The sequence below is a fragment of the Lates calcarifer genome, linkage group LG24 (assembly GCF_001640805.2).
Source record: "Lates calcarifer isolate ASB-BC8 linkage group LG24, TLL_Latcal_v3, whole genome shotgun sequence".
Classification (NCBI taxonomy): Eukaryota; Metazoa; Chordata; class Actinopteri; family Centropomidae; genus Lates; species Lates calcarifer.
In genome coordinates, this window is record NC_066856.1 from 17,863,775 (window position 1) to 17,870,012 (window position 6,238).

The window sequence follows — 6,238 nt, forward strand, 5'->3', positions numbered from 1 at the left end:
CTCTCTCTCTCTCTCTCTCTCTCTCTCTCTCTGTATCCCCTCCTCTCTCTAGCAGTGCATCACTTCTGGCGGTGGATGTCACCCAGGCTGAAGCTGAGGCGACTCTGCCCCTGATTGGCTGCCATTCACAAGTTAGCAATAAAGAAAAGGGAGGGAGAAAAACGAGAAGAAAAGCGGAGGGAGGGGGGAGGGGTAAGTGAAAAAATAGTGCCCTTACATCCCAGTGAGCATCAGTTGACTGTGGGATGGAGAAACTGGTGAGGTTAGAGGCTGAAGAAGAGGGTGGACTCTGGGAGTGTTTTCCTTTTTTCTTACTGTGAATGCATCCAGAAAGCTCTCTACGTAAGAGCCTGCATTGAAAGCAACTGCTCTGATGGATCGACTGTATGATGTTTGATGTCTAAAGCAATCGGCCCCATCTAATCTTCTTTCAATGACAGTGGAATGAAGGAGAAAAAGGCCATAACTTGTAAATCAGCCACGCTGCGAGGGGGGGGGTTCTTTTTTTGCTCTGTTCATCTTCATCTCTCGTCCCACTGACTTGGCTGGCAGTATGTGGCAGGTGCACATGCAGTCCAGGCACTCTGTCATCTCTTCTCATTACATGTCCCACGTTGAATGCATATCAATCCGTCTCCATACAGTATGTGCTATTGAGGGTGATATAGCATTTTAATTCAACTGAAGGGAACGGAGAGGGGGATAATATATCACAGAGGTGTTTGATGCTGAGGGGTGAGACAGAGAGGGACAGAGGAGCGATACGGCATTATATGCCGATATTCGTCCCCAACATGTACCTTGAGCAGATAAACGGTTTTATGAAGTGACTTTGAAATGCATGGGATGCCACTCAGAGCTGCGGTGTTGATGAATAATTTAAGAAAAGCAGCAGTTTCACTGGCCAACCTCATCTGAGCTCAAGTTTTATCTCCCAATATCACTGTGAATAGATTATCAGCTCAAACTCTTTGCACTAGATAAATAAAAATGCAAACAGGCCAAACTAATTAACATCCGAACAAGCAGTGAGGTAGCCTCCGTCTGATACCCAGCCAAGTCCTTGCACTTCATAATTCACTCCCTTGTTGTGTTTATGGTGCTGAGAGATTAAGAAGTGGGTGTGGGTTTGTATTTGTTCACGTGTGCACATGTTGGCGTGTGTCATGTATTTGTATGTATGACTGGGGGAGGAGAGGTGTGTCATGTTTACTTATACCCATGTGTATATGGGATGGATGTGCATGTGCATGTGTCTCTGTGAGTTTGTGTGTGTAGTGTTCCTCACTAACAAGCCACTGGAAAAAAAAGCAGGCTATTTTGTACATCTCTGCATAGAATTAGTATTAATTTACTTGCTATTTACACCCCTGGGACGTTAATTACGCTGTTGTTACGCAGCCCAAACAACTCTGTGCAAACATCAGAGAACAAGAACACGCGTTGTACCCAACAGTTTCAGAAAATATAGACATTTTCAGAGCTAAAGTTCCCTGCTACCATACATACACAAATGCACAAAAATTCCAATCTTTCCATCTTAATTTCACAGGCCGTCAAGGCAAACAATTTCCAAAGTCCCATTGTTTTTTCTTTCCCTCCTGATGAGGACTCCATTACATTAAATCAAAGTTTTCCAGGCTGAGGAAACAGCTTCCTTAAGTAAGGGTGTCTCTTGATCCTCTCCCAATTCTCTGTGTCAGCTCCCATCAGCATCACTAGCTTGTTGCACTTGCTTTCACCTCCACAGTTCTAGCTGCTACTGATTAGCTCTCTGATTTCCCTCGCCTTCCCAAAGGAATGCTCAAGTGCGGATGTCTACCCACTGTTTGCTGTGCTAGCATAACAACTGCAGCTGCTGATAGGTTATTGATATAGCTCTCTGTATGGCAATGACAAGACCACATTAGCTGAGCACTAAAAATTCAAATCCAGTCTTCTGGTGCTGCTTTTAGTCACCACATGAAGATCCTTTGTAGGTGTAGGCTTAAGTTGCAGCTTCCCGTGACGAACCTTTAATTGGCAACCTATTTGATGTGAAAAGTAAACCCATGCTTCAATATTAATGCCAGTTTCATCCAAATCACTATTGAGTGGTTTTGGGGCATTTTTTGGCAATAGAGATTTGTGATTTATGATGTTTTAAAATCTGTTTTACAATCTACAAATATCTGAATTTCAGAGTCTTTAATAAACTCTGAGTACATTGGCTTGTAATGTCATTGTAATGTGTGATTATTATCTTGTTACCCCTGAAAATGTTATTTCAAGTGTTCTTTTAAAATTCAGCAGAATTTATCTAAAGTGTTTTTGGTAAAGCCGTTTCACAGTTACCAAAGATGATGAAATTATTTTTGCATAAATTCAGATATATTTTGTTCAAATTAAACCAAATAGTCAAATCAAATTTTTACCATAACAAAATACATTTTCAAGTAACCTTCAATAATTCTGAATTAAATCTATTAAATAGATTGAATTAAAAGTAGGAAAAGTTAATAGAAAATCATTTCATGCTAAAGTGGGTACTGTGGCATTTGGGCCATTGGGTAATGAGTCCAATCCATTGTTGGACATGGCCGCCTTTAAAACATATACATCCAGCTCTTGGCTGACTGGATCAGGCTGCTACAGGTTCACTGGTTGTTGCTAAATAACCCAAACTGTGAAGACAATCTGTGCACCTTTCCTGTGCAGCTGTGTATTGTGGTTTGGTGTTGCTTCATCTCTGACAGCATTGTTTGCTGTAGAAACTGTATCATTGGGATCAAGGATTGACTGTCAGCAGAAAAATGGCTTTGTCAAGGCCAGAACTGAAGTGGGTTTTTCTAAAATCCAGGTAACATTGGTATAACAAATGCAATAAGGTGTTATTGTGTAGTCAAGTGGAATTTACTCCTTTGTATAAGATTTAGATTCTTGTTGAGAGCAGTGGGCGACTCAGTTTCTCCACTTTAATGACGGCAGAAGTCGATTATTCTGACATACAGTTGCTTCAGTAAAAAGTACAGCAGTAAATTAATAATGAAGTGTTTGATAGAGTTCCATTGTTTTCAGAAGTTTCCTGATGTTGGTGTTCTGGATTATTATATTGCAAATGTCAAGACATTCTCTGGGGAGCATGTAAACACAATCCCTTATGCTGTCATTTGATTTAGCACACATAATGCATAGTGGTTCCTTACTATTTGCATGTCATGCTTGACTCAAGAATCAAGGATATCTTATCTTGAGCTTGAATTATAAGTAGCCATTCAATGTTTCTGTGTCAATGTCAAAGGAAGGAGGTGTTGGGCAGTACCTGTAGCCGTCTCTTCATAAGATTTCCCCAAAATTATTCCATAATTACACTCTTGAGGATGGCAGAATTGGAGGGTAGGGCCTGACCCATAATGACTGAGTTTCATTTACATACATTTCACACATTTACTGCAGCTGAAGCTCTTACTGAGACCAACTAACACTAGTTAAGAGGGGACACCAAAAGTTCAGGTCCCTGCTCAAGGACACTTTGACAGTTTATATGGATGCTAATGGTCACATATTAGCTATTACAGGGACTGAACCTGTGGCCATATTGGTTGTATGACCAGTCTATCTTTTTTTAGTCGAGGTTATTCAGAAGTCATATTCACTTAGAATGTAATTAGCATTTTTAAGCAGACTTTTTTGGGGGGAGAAAAGAAAAAAATCTAGTTCATACCTAGTGTAGTAAAAGATAGACCTATTATCCAATCTGTAATATATTTGAAAACACCTGTTTTTGTTGAAATGTGGTCATAAATATCCATACACTTAAGATCTCCAAAGTCTGTAGAGGCAACATTGTTGTTAACCCATTCACTAAAAAATGTAAAATTAAAAGAATTGAAATCCAAATGCTTACTTAATAAAGGGTTAGGATAGAGTAGATCATCTCCATAAAGCTTGATGGGCATACAAAAGTACTTCCAGACATAGGGTCCACCATAGTGTAGATTAATTTGTTGCTTGCCACAATGCACTTCAGTTAGCAAATCTTTCTGTGTTGCACAGGATAAAACTTCAAAGCTGATAAAACTAACAAATACTGTGTTTAGATACTGTTTAATGTAACTTTCTATTCTTTGCAATTGACTGTAATTCACATAAATGTGGTTGGTGTTAATTTTAGAAAAACTGCCATCACCTGTGGGCACAGATTGCCACTAATGTACAGTGACATTTGTGTGGAGTAAGGTGGTGAATAGGAAGAAGTGCTGGTTGGTGGTTTACAAGACATGCCCTGAGGATGTTTCTGTCCCAACCAAAGTGATGACACTTCAATCAGACTGTGAACACTTACTTATGGAAGTGTTCAGCAGGCGATATATCTCCTTTCATTGACTAAATTGCCACTATCATAAAAGTTTCACAGTCCACTCCCCCCTCATAGGCATTTACCAGATTTTCTAGTGCCGCACTCAGCTGGGGAGATAACAAATTTATTACTACAGAAATAATTACACTGAGTGTCTGTTTGAGTAATAAATCTTTGTTTTAATGTATTTTTTTCTTACACATGTATTTCTAAAAAGTAAGTGGTTAAAGAAAACATAATATTATGTTGAAACTATAAAATTTAAGTGGTTGAGTTATAAGTCAACTTTATTTCCCATCATTTCCCATGTGCAATATATATTTTGTTACACATAAAAAAGAGCATATAACACGTACGGTATGAATACATTTTGTCATAGAAACTTTGAAAATTGATGGTTAAACTTGCTGAATGCTTCTACTTTGTGGAAGCAGCAGCAGGTGCTAAAAAGCACACCCTTATTTTGTGTGTAGATGCCTCGCCTTAAACCTCTGCCATGATCACACAAATCTGATCTTGTCACTTTAACAGTGTGCAAGGTCAGTCGTAAAGTTTACATTTGGCAACAGACTGGCTCTGTGAAGATGGTGCAGCAAAAGAAACGGACTGAGAATGAATGGAGAGCTGAGCTTGAGGTTTTTTATGACAATATGTGAGAACATTTTGAAGGTTTGAGTCTACTAGTAGCATATTCTTGAGACATCGCTATCTACATCTACTTGCATGTAAACATTTTCTATTTGTGGAGTTTATTTTGAACTGGACTAAAGTGAAGTAGGAGGAACGCAGCAGGGGGTATGTCCAAAACCCCCGAATCCTTAATTTTTCGTAATGCAACATGGTGATGTCTTCCATTAGACCCCCCTGCCTCTTAAATACCCACTTCTCTCAAACCCCCACACTTTCAGTTCAGTCTTAAGACCAAGCCAAGATATACTGTATGATTTAGAGAGCCAAAAAAACATATATACAGCGGTTTTCACAGGCAGCATGGCACTCCTTGTGACGAGTAATCAGCACTTCATTTGTAAAGGTTCCCCTTCAGATAAGCTGTCAAAATGAATGCAGTACATATTCTCCCACAAACATGATTTTACTCCCTGATTTTGATCAGCCAGCATTTGTCCAAGTTTTTTAAATAACACTGTTGTTCCAGGTCTTTTTATACATCTCACATTTCACGAGTTAAACAACGACACCTTTGACGTGCATGATTGATCCCCTCAAAGTGGGTTGATCCTCTGACCTTTGCAAAGATATTTGTAGGTGTAACAGAATTTGAATAAGAAAGGTAAATCTACAGTGTGTGTGTGCAGGATTAATTGTGGTGTTGTAGTTTTAGTGTGCGTCATGATGCATGCTGTGGACTACAGGGGTGGCTTCATCCCATATAGATGCTAGTGATGGGTGACAAATGCTGGCGTATGCCCACCTTCCTCCAGCCAAACTGTCTGCGGAGTCCACCGCCAGTCTTTTATTGGCTCTTCGCCCTATTTCATTATTGAATTGTTCTGTGCGTTGGGCAGTGTATCTCCTGGGACCACTGGTAAACAAATGTGTTATCCTTTTTTTCCCCCAACATAATTTAATAGAATGTGCCTTGTAATCATTCTTGTGACTCTACACCTCCCTCCATAAACATAGTTTTTTGTCTTGGAAGACACCTTTGTGATGAATCCACCCTCCACCGAAACTCACTCAGATTGTTAGAGCCCTAAGTAGTGCTTTTAAAGGGAAGAGAAAGAGGTGATTTGATTGGTCATGACTGATACCAGCTTTTACAACACCTACTGTTAATGTATCCCTTCTCACTGTTTCCAACTGTGCTGCTGTTACATCACATACCCCTTGACCATAGTCAGGGTTGTGACTGTACACCAGTGATTCTTGAAAATAGGG